An 18139-nucleotide genomic window follows, 5' to 3' on the forward strand; every position below is an offset into this window, starting at 1 on the left:
CTTTCTTTCTTTCTTTCTTTCTTTCTTTCTTTCTTTCTTTCTTTCTTTCTTTCTCTCTTTTGCTACTGGACATAGAACCCAGGGCCTTGTGCGTGGTAGGCATGCACCCTGCAATGAACTACATCCCAAGATATTTTTTTTTATCTTAATGAGACAGTGTCCAGGCTGGGCTCAAAATTATCCTGCTGGCTCAGCCTTCTGAGGAGCTGGGATTACAGGTATGCATCACTACACAGTGGTTTTTATAGTTTCCCAGACCATCAGGATGAAGTCACCTGAGACCTTTTTAGAAATGTAAATCCTCAGGCCTCACCCAGACCTATGAATAATAAACTGAGGGTGGGGCCAGCAAGTTCTCTGTTTTACCAAGTTTTTTGGCTTTTACTTTTTTTTTATAAATTAGATTCATTATTTACTTTAACAAAAAATTAACTTAATAAATATTATAACTATACCTACAAAATATCAGATAATACAAATCTGAAAGAATTTTCAAATAATATGTTACTAACAACAAGAAGATAAATTAAAAAAAAAGCAATTAGAAAGCTGGCAGTACATTTAATTTCTTGCACTCTAAGAATCCACAACTGAAAATATATGACAGTTTCATAAATGAATATTTACTTAAGCATTAATTATAATAAGACAACAAATAGCTTGTGTCCAATATTGATGTGAAATATTTTCTAGTAATTTTAAATTATGTATAAAGACTCTAAAATGTGTTATGACATTATGCAACAATAATACACAATTGTTCATATAAAAATCATCTCAAGCATGTATAAATGTTACAAAGTAAGTCAAAGGCAAGGTAATAGGAAGATTTTTTTATCCTATGTTAGCTTTTTCTGCATTTTCCATTTTTTTGTTTTACAAATATGTATCTTTAATCACACAAAAACAGTAAGGTTTAGCTTAGCAGTAGGACTGGTGCGTAGTACATGTGAGGCCCTGAGTTTTATCTCCAGCACTAAAAGCAAAAAATACTACACCAATAACAGAGTCTGATAACATTAACCACAAAGTCCTCACAGTCCACTTGCTTTTATGTATGTAAGATGTGCCCTTGCTTAGAAAAATCAACTTTAAATAAAATTTGTAATTTCTACTTAATTTTCATTTACTTAAAAGATATTCCTGACACAGTCTATTGATAAAACATGAATAATCATTCAGGATTGAAATAATGCTGGAAAAAATTGGTAACACTAAAAGCAAAGGCATCAACCAAATTAAAATCATTGCTTTTTGGTGTGAGAGGCTCTTGTGAGCCCTTTCTTCCTTCTGATTCAAAGGCTCAGAAGTGTAACACACACCATGCTGTCTACTGCTGCTACGTCAAGTGGCAGCATGACAGAGCTGGTAATATTTCCTTCTGGGTCACAGTGCTTAGGCTTGAACCCAGGCTCCACCAAACCGGGTGGCTGCTGGCTTTGGATCCTTAGGTCACTGGGGTCCATTTCTATGAAGTAGGCAAATGCTACTACCCATCTGTCAATGGATTGTTGTCAGAATTAAAGAGAATCAGAGAAGGCAATTAGAAGGTGCGTGGTATATAAAATTTTAATATAGAATGAGGGTAGCAAGATCACATGGAATAATTACTGAAAAATGAATCATATCTTAAGCAAGAAAAAACAACTTGCATAGGTTGTATGAAAATAAAGAATTGTGTGTGTGTGTATCAGATACATTTTGATGAGATTTTGCTTCTGATTTTTAAGTCTTCTCAATTTAATTTTTTTAGCCATCTATAGATTTAAATTTCTGTAAATCATACTGAAAAATACCTGCTTTGTTTTCCAAGCATTTTTAATATCAGACTAGTTCTGTGTTTAACATGTACCCCCTTCACACTTGGTAATAGTTAATATGTTGTTTAGAACAAACCTTAGTAACCTCAAAAATATAACATCCTGAAAGTTAAAGGTAAAGTGCATTTTCATAATTTAATTATACCTTGAAGAAGATAAAGGACAAAGAGCCAGGAAAAGATGACCTTCGATGTGATTTATAACCACTACCAGAAGAAAATGGGGAAAAAAAATGCAACTTGAACAATTCCTTTTCTAGTCAGAGAAGTCCCTGGACTTGCAAGCTTTGCCTTAGCAAATGTAGACCCTCTGACAAGAGCAAAGCCTCTGAGGTCTGGCTTCACGTGTGCCGTTTTCTTTGGCTAGTTCCTTCATCTCCTGATTCCTCTTTGGTCAAAAGACTTTTCCCTATGTTTGTTGATCATAGGCATCAATCTTTAGGTACCAGACTATAGCATCTGTGACTTTGGAGGCTGTTTATTCTGCTGAGTTTACACATTCGTCACGTTAGGCTGGGGAGCGGGAGGCTGCGGAGGGCGCTCTTCCTCCATAGTGTAGCCCCACCCCTGTCCTGGCTGACTTTTAAATGAAATTTTTTAAAAAAAATTAAAAAAATTTTTTTATTTTAAAGAGAATTAAAAAAAGAACAATAGCAAAATGCCAACAACATAGACAAAAACAATAAGAATGATACAGGGTTTCAGAACAAAATGATAAGGATTAACAGCGGTTATTATATTACATATTTTTATCTTTCTCTAAATTGGTCAGATTACCAGATGTAAGAATGCAAGATTAACCAAACCATTACAGAGAATAAAAAAATAAAAACAAAACAATTATCACTGATACAGAGTTTCACCAAACAAGATGACAGGAATTCAACAATGGTGGTTATGTTGCATATTGTTGTCTTCAAATTAGTTGTTCAGATTACCAGATATAAGCATGCAAAATTGGTCAAAAATAAAAAATTAAAGTAATAACTGCTCCTTTCAATAAATCACTAGACATCAGCCGTACAGTTATCCCCTCTATTAAAGTTATAGAGCTGCTTACATCAATCAAGGGGCATTCCTATTCCAGCGAACTGAACTGTTGCTAGTGGTGATCTGAAAGATGCTGGCCTACTCCTACAAGCATGCATTCACATATTCTGCAAAGCTTATCTCTGACAGACGAACAGCAGGACTACAAAACTTCAACAACACCAGCGATTTTCACCAGTGAAGCATAGATCTTCAGACTCTTAATGTGCAAGCTTTAGGTGCATAGAATCATCTGAAGAAGTTGCCAATCAAGGCAGGTCTCCAAGTCACACCCAATTTAGGGACTTGGCATCTCCTGGGGTCTATCATTTTAATCCAGCCACTCAGGATGGATTCCATCAAGCAAGTTGTAGGACAGTACTCTGAGCCGCTGTTTTAGACCTTTTCAGACTTCCTTTTTTTTTTCTTTCTGTGCCCTGACGTTTTTTCTTTCTAAATCATCACTTCCATTCTTGCTGTGATCGATGGGCTCTCAGAGGCAAATTTGTTATCTTTTCTGCTTGGTGCTTGGGACAGAACAGCTCAGATGCAGCTGCAGAGATGTCTTGGGAGTAATAATAGTACTAATGATGGGTGTATTGATTTGCAGCCTTGCATGACGGGCTGGGAATGATTCATCAGCTCACATCCATGGGACACGGCGGGATGTTGGACACTCGATAGTCTGCGAGTCCGTTGCTGTATCAAAGTGCTGCAATTTGGTGATTTAAGGACATCGTGACTTCTTGAATCCTCCCAGCAGCCAAACCTATACTAGTTTAAAAGGAAGAGGTCTCGGGGCTGGGGATTTAGCTCAGCGGCAAAAGCGCCTGCCTGGCAAGCGCAAGGTCGTGAGTTCGGTTCCCGGTACCGGAGAAAAACAAAAAAAAAAAAAAAAAGGAAGAGTTCTCTTCCATATGTTTTTGATATTTACAATCTTTTGTTCCCCCTTCTGATAATATTTCAAAGCCGCAGCCCTGAACTGAAGTGCCCAGGTGGTCAGAGATCTGGAAAAATGCTCAGGATACAGGGTTCAGGGAAGCAGGCATCTGGTCTCATTCTTCTTTGTTCTTCTTAGCACTCAGGTGACTTTATAATTGTTTTTGAAGGAAGTTCTTTTCGTAGCTCCTGAGGAGATTTTCTGCGGAGAAGAACTAACTTTGCTTACTCTTGAGATAATACAACTTCCCTTTATTGGGTATCCACAATGCTCCAATTGTCTCATACGTGAAATACGGTATGACTGTTTCCTAGACCTGAAGAATGAGGCTCAGGCAGATTCTCTTACACACTTAAGTTTCACACATTAAGCGAAACAGGTAGGATGTTAATTCTGGCTGCCTGATCAGAGCCTGTGCTTCTTTCACTGAACCTTCTGGGATTTACATCTTACAAGGCATTTGGAAATGACACTCGGGGTCAGCTTTCCTCCCTGTGAGAAAATACCTGAGAATAACAAATTAAAGGAGGAAAGATTTTTTTTGGCTCACGGTTCCAGAGGTTCCAGTCCAGAGTCAGGCTGGTGGTGAGACAGAAACATCATTTTGGAAGGGCATGGGAGAGGAATGCTGCTCACCTGTGGCAGCCAGGGAGCAGAAAGAAGGAGAAAGAAGCAGAGAGGAAAGATATGGGGACCAGAGATAGTCCCAGGGTCATGGCACCATGATCCACTTCCTCCAGTTTAGACCCCACCCGAGTTTCCACCACCAGTAGTGCCATTCTGGTATGAGCTCCTCAGCAGCTTAACCCCCTGATGAAGTTAGAGCCCTCCTGATGCATTCATTTTAAAATCCCATCAGCAACACCTTCAGTGCAATGACCTTTGGCGGGTGTACGAGACCCAAACCATAACACACACATTAGTGTATTTGCTGACTGTAGCATTCCCTGTTGAAGCAGGTCTTTGTTATTAGTACCTGTTTACAGTGCACAATGATTGCATTTATTGTGGTGGGTTGCTACATGTATATAATGCATCTTCATTCTGTTTATTTCCCCAGCTTCTCCACTGCCTTCCCTTTTAGATCTCCCTGTAACTGTAATTTTAGACAGAGTGGGAGATGCGGTTTTCACAAGGTAATACAACCTTCCATTTTCCACCCTGCATCATGTAGCTGGTGACTGATGAAGCAGAGTCTTAAACCCCAAATCTCTGTAGTAAACAACAACAACTTGGTTATCTGAAAAATCCATGGGAATATACACAAACTTGGACAAGAACAAGAAATATGCTTCTTCCTTTTTCCCAGTGTGAGCATTGAAGTCTGCTCTGACGTATGCTCTGCCTGTGCCCCTGGAGAACAAGAGTGAGCTCTCACACAGGACCTGCTTCACCCGGGGACATGGTTGTATTTTAACAGGAACTGAGCTTGTATTGTCGGTAGCTTGTAACAAACCATAATGCACTCGGCTCCAGGTCCTGCCGTCCTACTAAGACTGGCCAGGTTCTGCCTATCTCTGGGCAACAAATCTATGTCTCTATTTTAAAAATAAACTTATTTTTCTTATACAAATTATATATATGTGTGTAAGTAACTTATATACATCATATGTATTTATTATAATTAATTTTTAAAATATAGCAAAGTACAAAAGAAAAAGTTTAAAATCATTAGAAGTTTTAATGCAACGATTATGTATTTTTTTTAAACTGAGGATATGGGCAATTTACTGGGTCATAGGTTACCATTTGGGATTATGTTTTTCACTTTTTTTTTACAAAATTGAGATCATAAGCATTTTTTTATGTGATGTGCTCTCTTCATGCATTTTAAATAGCTGTGTATGTAGTTCATGGAATGGCTGTGTCTTTGTTTATACCATCATTTCCTTATTGCTGTACATTTTGACCTAGGTCTTCTGACTTCAGATCTTCTGACTTCAGGTCTTCCGGGGTGTGTGTGTGTATTTGGCCACATATCTGTCTCTATTTCCTTCTAGTTTTTTGCTTTTATTTATCCAGGCATTTATTATGATGGCTTTAAGAGTATAAGAACAGTTCAGAATCTTCAGATTTGCAAGTATGTGGCAATGCTCATTAAATCCTCACCTCTCCTAATGTCATAATTCCCATTATACAGATGTGATCACAGAGGCACAAAGAATATATTCATTTGTGTCAAGTAAAACTTCCAGCTTCCAGAGTCTTGTACAAATAAGCATTTATTTGTCTGAACATAGGCTACTATTGCATTAATTCAGACTCAAGTGAAAAAGACCTCCATCACTGCAGTCCTCTGCACTTGTGCCTCTTGGTTTTAAAATGGCTGCAACAGCTCTAGATATCACATCATGATTCAGGGCAGGAAAAGAATGAAACAAATGTCCTGACTGACTACATCTGCTCCTTTTATCAGGAAAGTACCTCTTCTTCCCTGAACCCCTTCCCTCCTCTCACAGAACTCCATTCGTGAATCATTGTGTTTAACAGGACCACTGCCAACTCTAGAAGGTGCTGGGAAAATGATTGTTTAACATTTTTAACCTTTGGAGTAAAAGATGTCTGGGAAAGAGGAGTTTTGCAATGATTTTAGATGAGCCAACTAACAGTAGTGCTATTGACTAAATTGTGTTCCCCCTAAGTAAATATATTGAAACCTTTACTCCCATTGTGACTGCACGTGGAGGTAGGGTCTTTAGGATACAGTGGTGGTGAAATGAAGTAATAAGGATCAGATCCGAATTCCATAGACCCACAGCCTTGTAGGCAGAAGAGAACACACTGAGAAGGCAGCTGTCCTCCAGCCGTGGAGAGGGCCCTCACCACACTGGCACCTTGATCTCACACGCCCAGTCAAACTCTGACAGCTTCCTGGTTTAAGCCATTCACTCAGCGGTATTCTGCTGCAGCTTCCCAAGCTAACGAAAGGGCTCCCACAAGACATTTGCTAAGGTCACGTGTTGGTCTTATTTGACCCTCACTTCCTGTTTCAGATGGGACTGTCGTAGTCTGGGGGTTTTTCAAGGGGAACAATACAATACACATATTTTGTAAGAGTATTTATAGTAGTCACCCAAAGAATCATACACCAAAAAAGAGTGCAGGAAATCTGTCCACACACTAAAGACCAAGGAATCCAGCCGAGGGCCTGGATTCCACCATAATGTTCTGCATGAGTCCAGCTGAACACCTAGAGCCCATAACAATGCCTCCCACGAGTCCAACTGGAGGCCTAGAGCCCATGACAGCGTCTCATGCAGGCCTGTTTCATGGATCTGCACTGGGAAGGCTCAAAGATCAGTGGTGGAAGCTAGAAAGTCTGTGCCAGTGGGATGAAGGAATCTGTGCTAGCAGGCTGAGGGATCTACACTAGAGTCAGAAAGCAATGTACAAAGTAAGAACCAGAACTCCCCCGAAAAGTACCACAGCCATCCTCAGCAACAGTGAGGTCCTGAGCTCCTCCAGTGGTGAGGAAAGCCTTATTTCCATCAGGAAAGCCAACGTGACAAGCTTCTCCAGGAGACTGAGCTGTGCACCATCTTCCCCTCTGGAACCAGAAAGCGATGCTCAAAGTGAGGACCAGAGCTCCTCCAAAGTGAACTGTAGCCATTCTCAGCGACAGTGAGGTCCCAATGAGAACAGCCAGTTCATCAGGAAAGTCGGCATGACCAGGTCCTCCAGCAGAATAGCCCAAGAGAACCTGCAGCTTCCTAACAGCTTCCCAACAGCTTGCCAACAGCTTCTACCAGCTCCCAACAGCCTCTAAACTTCTTCCTCTCCAGTTCTGCCTCTTATGCTGCTGGCAACAATCCTGGGTGGGCCCTCCACACCCAGCACCACGCTGATTCAGTACAGCTGGGCATTACAAGTTGACCACCAGTTGTCAATCCACCACGGGGACCATTCTTACTAGCTGGGAAAACTGCTGTTTCTCACATCTCCGGCCCAGACTGGAAGTGGCTCAGATCCTGCCAAGTGGCATCTGTCACTCACATAACACCATCCAACACATGCTAACATTTTTCATCAGTATTAGTGTCACCGCAAAGTGTGGTTAGAATACAAGTGGTTTCATACATAATTTATCTTCCCTGTGTCCACTCAGTCGCTCTTCTGCTGGACAGAAGAGTTTATAATTTCAGGCACAATCTGCAGCTCGCTGGGTTCGTATCTTTAGGCCATAGCAGGGAAGAGGGTGACCCGTGAGGGCTTTGGCCCGCAGGGAGCCACGGTGTCTCTCCTCTCCGCCCCAGCACACTTGCTCAGTGCTCAGGTGCAGGTGATCTGAACTAAGGGCCGTGCAGTGGAGCACCTTGCTTTAGTTCTAAGAGGATCAATCGTTTATCAGAAGGCTTTTCAATTGTGGATGTTTTCAGAGCAGAGGTTCAAATGAGTAATTCTACTCACGGGGAATACAGTGATGAACAGAATAGTCATTGCCATCCTCATGAAACTCATATTCTAGTAAAGGGAAGATTTTACATATAAAACAAAATTTCTGGCCTTTTAAAGTTTCAGAACTGACAACCCAAGCTTGGTTTTCTTCACGATGATGATCCCCAGACGCTTTTTGATAGGCATGAACTCTATAGTCTGCCCCACAGCGCACCACTCCCTACTATATTGTCCGCTTCACGTGGAGTCTTAATGGAGCAGTGTTGATAGATGTCACTATAATTACTACTATTTTCACACAGAGAAACTGAGGCTCAAAGTTGCGAAGTGACCGGGCCACGGATTTCCACCTGTGGAAGGCGGAATGCGCTATGAACCCAGTGCTGGGCAGTGTCGGAGGCTGAAGTCTTTGCTACCACGTAGAGAAGCGTTTAAGGAGGTGAGAACACAGAAATATCACTGAGCAAAAACATTCAGCCCATATAAGATTAAATTAAAGTGGTGTATCAGCAGGAAACAGATGGTACCCTCAAATTAGGATAACTCAAGCAGAGTTTCAGAGAGAAACTATTTACAAAGGCGTGGGCAGAGCGTAGGGAAACCACAAGGCGCAGAGCAGAACCCCAGATTAGTAGCAGTCGGGCTCCAGGTCCACTCCCAAGCCCTCAGAGGCACGGGAGGGGGTGGGTTCCAGGAACCGGGGAGAGGAGCAGGGCCGTGGGGAGGGCCAAATTAGTCAAGATCGTTGGCTGTAGGAGGCAGCCAGTCTTGGGAGACTGCCCCAGGGAAGACACTTGGGGAATGAACTCTCGGCTTCATCCGGCCAGTGCCGAACTCATTTGTGAGTCAGAGGACAAAGAGCCCAGAGGTCACGAAGAGGGTCTTAGTAGCGACATTGGAAGGCGCCAGCCCAGGGGGAAGCCACAGCCAAGAGCGTGGGAGGGGACAATGAGTGCTGGGCATCAGAAGATACCACTTACAAATGTATCACTTTGGCATAGAATTGTTTTGAGCAGAAAGCAGCCTTCCCGGGGCCTTCCTTCTCTAACCGAAGGCAGAAACTTCCAAGAAACATGGAGGGCCATAAATCCCTCTCCCAGTGAAGTTTTATTACCATGAAGAAGACAGAAAGCCACCCAAGATGTACCTGCACAAACAAAACCTTGATGACCTTTATCTTCTGTTCCTTTTCCTATTTATTTATCTCTCACGTTTTGCTACCCGGGAGGCCTAGTACTCCCTTTCCTTTGTCTTGCCACTGTCCTACCAATATAGTGTCCCTTGCTGAAGAGGGATACAGCATCCTGCAAGTGTAGCTGTTTTTGTGGGGAGTTTCTTTTGTTTATAAACTCATACCACACAAAACTTACAATGACAGATAAAACATCCTTCCTTCCCCTCCTCCTCCCATTAATGTGCCGGTTGGTGGTTACTATCAACGGGCCCAGCCAGCGAACTGAAGAAGGAAGAGGACACTTCTCTCGCCTGGAGCAGTGAGGAAGAGTAGGGGAAAAAATAAAGACAGGAGTGAATTCATCGTCAGCTTCTGTGGTGCTGGGGCAGCCTCTCCTCAAGCTAGCTTTCTGTTAGTCAGCCATGTTAGCATTCTGTCTACCAGAAAAATCACTGATTCCACAGTGGAGACTCCTCCTTTGCAGCATGGAGCTTGAGATGTCTGATTCCAGAACCTTCCAAATAATAAATGGCTGAACCCATGTAGTGTGATTTCTTCTTTACAGTTTTTCAGACGTGTGGCCAAGGGAACCTCACTTTTGGAAAGGTACATCTGAAAATACACCGTACAAAGACAGATCTGCACAATTTTCTAATTCTCCTCTCAAATCTATTGAATTTAATCCTTCTCATCAAATACTGTACGTCCTGCTAAACATGGCCTCTGTTTAGAGCCGTGTGTTTATTGCCACCACTAAAATCCATTTTGCTTACTTTCTTTTTGGAATCTGCAGTTTCTGAAGTCCACAGGCCCATGCCTGTGGATCTTTAGTAAGGCAGATTTTTATCAGTGTATTTCAGTCATCTTTACAGTGACATTTCCCACAGCCCACCCCAGAGGCTTTTATGAATATCACTCTCAGCACGGTAACAAATCCAGGAGCACTTTAGCTGACATTTTAACAATCAAATAGTCTATAAACTTAGTACACCTGGCTCTGAAACAGTGTACTTCTGAGACTACGTGGGGCAGGGAGGAGGAAAGGGCTGCATAGAATTGCTGGGGAGAACATTCAGAAGAAGGGCAGGTGTCGTAATTAAGAGCACAGCTGTGACATGGTTAGGTACACACGAGCCTTCTCTGTCTTTTTCCTTGATAATAGACTCAGAACTGTTTGGAGAGTAGTCAAACCACGTCTCTCAAAGGAAGCTGGGTTTCTCAGCCCCCACGAGCAAATGATTCATCCGGTCCAGGCTCGGTGACCTTACCCTCTGCCACGGATTGCATTAGAGGAAAGTGCTATCCGGTTCTGACCAATATGTTGTGAGAATTCTGCTGCGGCTGTTTCTTGTGTAGGTTTCTCTTGCTGCTGAAAAGGTCACACAGGAAGACATAGTCGCCTCTTATTCCCAGGACGTTATCAAGCTTGTGATGCTTTGAACTGTGGCAGCAGGGCCGTGATACTCAGGGAGTCTCATGCTGAGGACGGAAGCACGCAAAGATGCCTTACGCCATCCGTACGCCGCTGAGTTAGCCCAAGTCCTGCTCTGCCTCAGGTTTGCTTGTGCGAGGCGGTGGGGTTCTTAGCGAGCAAGTCTGCAGGTACAGGACGCCTGGATCCTGACACATCGTAGCGAGCCCTGGGATTGAGGAGGTGCAGAGGAAAGCGTGGGTACCTGAGGATTTTTACACAGGGTTTCTTCACTTTTTTTCCCATTTTGATTAGAAAAGTAATACACAAGTGTAAAAATCTATTCAGAATGAAAGTGTAAAGATTAGAAACTGGAAGTCTATAATTCTCTACCTCCTACTTTCATGTTAATATAATGTTAAAAATGTAGGGTCAGATACATCCTGGTCTTTTGTGGATATATGTAGATATGCCCACTTTAAAAAAATTATTTATTTATTCTTTTTTTATTTTAAAGAGAGTAGTAAAAAAAAAAAAGAACAATAGCAACATACCAACATCACAGACGTAAACAGAACAAAGCAAGAACATTAAAAGTGATACAGGGTTTCAAAAAGAAATGATAGCAATTAACAGTGGTTGTTACATTACATATTGTTACCTTCAACCACATTGCTCAGATTACCAGATGTAAGAATGGGAGATTGTTCAAACCATTAAAGAGAACAAAAGAAAATTATTAAATGAAACATTACAGGTAATACAGAGTTTCACTAGACAAGATGATAGGAATTCACCAATGGTTGTTCCACTGCATATTGTTGTCTTCATCAATTTTTAGAATGACTGTAATAGTCCTAAGTATGGATATATCCTAACTGTCTAACCTTGTACAGGTAGTGTTTCAAAAATGTAACCACGGGCGATGACATGCACGAGCCCCTGACCTCCTTCGGCAGTTACTTCCACAAGGTCTCAGTGCCCGAGGCTGGGAGACACAGCTGATTGGGCTGAGGTCCAGCCCTACCACTTACTGGCTGTGAGATCTTGGAAAGTGACCTAAGCTTTATGCCTCATTTGCCTCATCTCTATAAAAAAAGAAGAGATAATAAAACTCACTAATGACTTACAGATATTTTACATATCAGTGCACCCACCACCTCAGGTCGTTATTCAGTGAATTACAGTTATTGTTTTAGAAGAAGAGCTACTCCCCCAAGTAATGTAACTATCTTTGGTTATTCTCACGAGGACACAGTGGAGCAAAAGGTATGTGTACTTTTTAGTTTAAAATAATTTCTTGAAATTACTGGGTAATTGTTCCCCACGTGGTGCAAAGTAGCTCATGCCGACAAATAATCTAAATCCACCTTTGTGTCAGTCCTCAGACGAGGATAACTTAAACATTCAATCTCCATTTCATAGGTAGAAGCCTGCAGACGGTGCAAGCAATTTATCAAGTGGATTGGAAAAAGACATAATTCATATTAAGATCACAAAAGGCTGGAGTGATGGGCTCAATTTTAAAACATGAACTATTTTAGAGAAAAATGTAAAATTTCTCTGGTTCTTTTTTTTTTTTTTTTTTTTTTGCACAATATAATATATGAATAGCAGGTACGAAAAAGGCTTCGGGTTTTACATGGCTGAAGTCTAACGTGGAGCCCAGTGTGATCCAGCTGTCTAAACAAGCAAAAGCAATTCCTGTCCCCATAAAGAGAAGTTGGAAATTCAGAGTGAGGACGGGGATGACTCCACTTAGCTTGTTCCCGTCAGACCACATGCCGTGACAGTAGGGACGGCCAGTACTTGGCATGCAGGCTGAGGCTCCTTGTTCGCATGTCCATGGAGACACCACTAATTAATCATATTCCACTGAGCTTCGATGAAGCCTCTGAACTACTCTTAACATGGTCTTTCAGGCAGCCAGTCATGTTGAATGGCGCTGCCATGTAGTACAGAACCTGCCGGGGGCGATGGGGTACAGGGACTCCTGCGATCCCCATCTAAGGGGAGGAAGGGCATGCTCAACACTGTGGTCCAGCAGTTCACCAGCCGCAGAAAGATCGCCGAAGGACCCAAGCGCTGCTAGTCTATAGGCAGCTTCGAAGAGCTTTCTCCCAACTGAAACAAGCTTTCCCACTCCAGTGTTCTCTTTTGGGAATTTGAACTGGGAAAAAGCAAGCAAGTCAGGCAGAGGGTCCAGCGGTGAAATGTTCACGGGGAGAAGCCACGCTGTTGCAGAGGCCAAAGGACACAAAAATGAGGAAGTGGGGTTGTGAGGAGGGCAGACCTAGGGGCAGAAGGAATTGGTTGGTAGCAACATAAATAGTAAAAGGAGCAGAGTGGGCTGAAGGTACAAGGAGCCCTGCTGCCGAGGACTGGCGACCTCTCTTGTCCTGATAGCGAAGCAGCTGCATTGCCATCTCTACTTCTCCCAAGTGGCCTCATCAGCCCAGGTCTGGCTCTGCTGGGCTTAAACTTGAGGTTCCTCTTAGGTCCACAGTAAGCGCCTTCCATTACTTGAAGTAGCCCAAGGGATACTTGTTCCTTGTTGCCCCAAAAAGAGTCTACCCAAGGCTTCTTGTCTAGTTCTGGGTGCCACATGGCACACAGGGAAGAGGTTAGGGTGGTACAGAGTTCTGGCCACGCCAAAGGACTTTTCAAAGGAAGGAGAAATGCGTAACTGGAACGAGGGTTCTCAGAATGGGCTCCCCAAAGAGCAGCAGTGGCATGTTCAAGATGTCAATTTCTGAACCCACCTCAGACTTGCTCTGGGATGAATCCCAGCATTGCAGGGTTCAGCAGGATCTAAGTGTCTGATGCAGGCTCGAGTCTGAGCACCCCTGGCCTGCAGATGAGAAGGCCCAGGCAGAAAGAACATGAGGATGATGGCTAGGCAGTTGAAGGAGTCAAGAGGGAGTACGGTATGAGATCCTAGAGGACAGTATCAGTGGCTAGAAAAAAGGAGGAGTCAGAGTTTTGGTCAATAGAAAGATGACTTTGTGAGCAGTTAAGTGTGCATTGAGCATGCTTGGGGTTGTTGGGTAGTAAGCAACTTGTGCTAGGTGGGATTCAAGGATGGCCTGCATGCCCACCAGTTGGTGGACATTACTGTAGAGAGGGCTGTCAACTCCGCAGGAGACAGAGAAACTGAAAGAGGATGTGTGAGTTAGGAAGCCACTACAAATCAGGAACAGGGATTGATGACAAGCTTGGAGGTCCCTCAATGCCATGGTAACAGTGGGGGTCCTGGCAGTAATGAGCTCATTGTTCTGAGACTTGTGTGAAACTCCCTGCAGGGCACGCTCCTATTCCTGTGCTAGAAGTGGACCAGGTATTCTAGTTTCCACCCTGCAACAAGCAGTGACTTTTGGAATAGGAGCCACTTTGCTTGTGGGGAGCTGCTCCTGAACTGTCCTGAGCAGAAGCAGAGACTGCAGTATTGGGACAAGCAGATGCAAGGAATCTGGTTGTTCATCCAAACCTCTTGGGACAGGAAGCTAAATGTAGAATAAGTGGGTAAAAGCACTGGTCCTGGAGTCAGAAGGTTGGATACGTGATTGTATGACACTGAGCAAGTTCCTGTCTCTGCCTTATCTCCCCAAATGAGGCTTCTACTAGCTGTTATCTTACGGGGCTGCTTTTGATTCAGACGATAACACTTTGCCTATACATGGGAAGGAGTGACTGTACTCTTGCTGTCATTGCTTGTGTTGTTTCAGCTCACTGGACCCCTGAGGTGCCTGTGAGGAGGCCAGCGTAGATTTTGTTAGCCCCATTTCACAGCTGCAGAAACTGTAGGATGTCTGAGACCCAGTCTGATACCACATTGCTTCAGCATTACCGGAAGAATAGAATTGCGATTTAGTTTCCCTGACGTGTAAGAAAAATTCTGTGAAAAAAGCATGCAGTAGGAAATACCTTTTTTTTGTTTTGTTTTGTTTTGTTTTTCTTCCAGTACCAGGAATCGAACTCACGACCTTGACCTGGTGTGGGTGGAGAGTCCTTAGGCACCCATTGTGGGCCAGGGGAGGGGATGCTTCCCTTGTCCCTCGGATCTGCGGACTTTGAGTTTCAGAAGAAACAGGAGTGTGCTCTGGTGGTGTGAGAGCTTGCTCACCTCTCTTTCTTTCCCTGGCTTCCCTCTCCTTAAGGCACGGCCACGTCCCTGTCACCTCGATCTTCCTGGGGCGCGTGGGGGAGCTCTGAGCACCAGAACAGCACAGGATAAGTCACAAGCACAGGCCGTGAGTTCTGCGACCCTCCGCCTCCTTGACTGCTCCCCTCTTACCTGGGGCCACCGCCCACTGGCTTCTGGGCAGATGTCAGCTCGCTCAGCTTCAGTAATCCTGCCACCTTCTGAGCTTCAAGGAAAATATTTATTGTTATTATTGCTGTGACAGGTTGAGTATCTCACTGGAATGTTTGGGACCAGAATTGTGTCATTGTTCAGATTTTGAAATACTTGTGTATGCACGGTGAGCTATCTTGGGAATGGGACCCAAGTTTAAACATGAAATTCATGTGTGTTTTATACAGCGCCAAAGGTGAATGTGAACAATATTTGTAGTGTGCTTGTGTTTTACTGAGACTTGTCATGTGAAGTCAGGTGAGCATCTTTTTTGTTCTTGGTAGCAGGAATTGAACTCAGGACCTCACACTTGCCAGGTAGGTGCTGTGCCACTGAGCCGTCTCCACCGCCCCAGGTGAGCAATTTTTGACTTGTATTCAAAAAGCTTTGGATTTTGGAGCATTTCAGAGCTCAGAGTTTTGGATTAGGGGTGTTCGACCTATATTACAGTCATTACTTAGCTTCTAGAAGTTCTTTCCTGACAAACACAGAACAGCCTCGGCTACCTGCCACCTTGGTCAGGGGACAGGGGTGAGGCTGGTTGAGGTAAAGGTCCCCTCTGGGTTCTGCCGTGCCAGGCAGACAAAGACAGCGGGTGAGCCCATCCCCTTGCTGAGCCGGTTCCTGGGTCCAGGCAGATTCCCGGGCTATTTAGCTGTGAGTTTTCTCCAGCCTTAGCTTGTTTCCTTTTCTAGCCTGAGTACTTAGAAGGAGCTGTCCTCAGCAGGTCCCTGCCTCACAGACTGAAAGAAAATAAAAAGATCCCTACCACCCAGTTGCTTGCAAACTGGTGCCAGGCAGTTCCGGCCTGGGGACCTCTACGTCCTCTCCGCTTTCATTCTCAGATGGTTCTGGAGAGAAGAGCAGAACTAGAATCTGTGGCTGGGGCTGTTTGAACGGACTGGGTGCTCACCCTCCAATTCCTCTTTGGCATCTCGCTCTCAGTATTTCCACCTTTTCAGGTGCTTCTCTTGGGTGAGGTTTCCAGTAGCCCCGCTGAAATGGTAGGTTTGGCCTGTTGTTAGTGCAGAGGGGTGTACGTGTCTGAGGCATCCATCTGTCACAAGAGGAAATTGTGCAGATGGACAAGGAGAATTCTAAGGTTCTGCGTCAGGTCTCTTTCTACAAAGACCGTGGGGCCTGTGGTTCCTGGGCTTTGTCCTCAGTGAGAGGGAGAGAAGGTGGAGAAGTGGCGGGGTCCTGCGATGAGCCCAGCAGTTTTCTTCCCTTCCTTCCCCGCCTCTCTCTCCCTTACTATTTCGTGCCTGGGGCGGGTACGGCCAGCAGCCAGAGCTCCTGAGCCCTGTTATTTAAAAATTCAGCCATCACCATGGCAACCTGCATCCTGTTCCATTTCAACCAGAAATACAAAGAAGCAGTGAAAGGGAAAGTTTAATAAGATTTTTTAAAAATGAATCTCACTGACAGTGTCCATCTTTTGGGGGGAAATAGAAATGTTCCCTTTTAGCGGTCTGATCAGAATGTCACTCATTTCATGCTGCGGCTTCTGCAGGGCTGAAGTCACTGCTGACTTTCTAGGCTGCTGATGTTCAGAATGAGGGGAGGGGTCTTATTTGGCATGTAGGCTTTCTGAAAGCATGTGGAGTGGAGCTAATGCCAGGGAACACCTAAGGCTTTGTCTGCGCCTCCATTTTCCTGGCATCAATTTCCCGGATTGCATCAGGGTAAAAACACCTGGGAGAGTCCTTCAAGGTCTCTTACTCTGCAGTGTCTTCTTGGTTTCGTACTTGAGCGTGTTCCCCAGTCACCTTGGGGGAGCCTGTCTCTGGGGTCGGCCCCTGTAACCCGCATGGTGTCCTGACCTCTCTGATGGACTCCTGAACGAGCAGATGGGCCAAAGGCAGAAGTCCCTTTGTTTTTCTGCAGTGAGGATGAAAGCCTGGGACTTTTAGAGTCTTTCACAGAAAAGGCACCTGCCTAAAAGTGGAGTGGAGGCAGAAAGCTGATGGAAAAAGGGGAGAGACCAGGCTCAAAGGGCATTGCCTGACTGTCCAGATGGAGTGAACCTCAAGTCCATGGCTTTGTAATTTCAGGGGCAACAGTTTCCTTTTTTCCCCTTAAAAACTCAGTGTAAGCTCGGGTTTCGAAAAGCGTGACTTCAGTACTGCCTGCTCCAAGCTCCTGCTTTCACAGCTGAGGCGGTGGAAGGCCTGCGTGGGGAGGCAGCACCCGAGGTCACACGGAGAGGGAGCACCGAAGGCCAGGTCTCCTGATGTCCTTGGGTCCCAGTTCTCAGGCAGATGAGAGCTGAGCCTGTGCAGGGCACCCCAACCAGCGTCAGTACGGCAAAGACCCCGCCTGCCCAGGGTGGGGGCGAGCGTTTAAGGTGGTCGTCCAGGACCTGCCTCCACCCCCAGGTTTTCTCATCTTTTGTAGGCCAGCGTGAGCCAGGGACACAGGAAGAAAAGCACTACCTGCAGGGTGGGCCCTGCTCAGCCCCGCGGAGAGGCGGGTTGCCACCCTTCTCTGCTGAGACCGAGCTGTTCATTTAGTCTGTAAACACATGCGCTCAGTCACTCAGGCAACACTTGTGATTTCATTAGTTTCACTGCAAAGTATTAATTGAACGCCTCCTATGAGCTAATCACTGCCTTCGGGACACAGATTCAATATTCCACCAGGCGCCTCTGTGTTCGTGCTCAGGGGTCTTACGCTTTTCTGTGACTGGGAAAATCAGCGGAGCAACATCACCTTAGGGGCTGTGAAAAATGCCTCGTGCTGGGAAAGCTGCCGATGTCACAAGAGAACCCGATGTGGCCAGAGTGGCTGCTGAGTCAGAGGAAGCTGAACTGGGAGGTGCTCGGGAGCAGGGCACAAATGCCACGCAGAGGCTGGCCCGGGCGGGGAGGGGCAGGTTGGGCACGGCTGGGGCACCGCTGAATGTGTTCACCCAAGAGTCTGGGGGGAGACACCCTGTGACAGTGCCGTCCTCATTTCTGCAGGTTCTTTTTCTGCCCCATAGCGTCCATGAGCCCCTTGTTCCCCCAGTCAGTTAT

Source organism: Chinchilla lanigera, unplaced genomic scaffold (assembly GCF_000276665.1).
Source record: "Chinchilla lanigera isolate Chin_1 unplaced genomic scaffold, ChiLan1.0 scaffold00007, whole genome shotgun sequence".
Classification (NCBI taxonomy): Eukaryota; Metazoa; Chordata; class Mammalia; order Rodentia; family Chinchillidae; genus Chinchilla; species Chinchilla lanigera.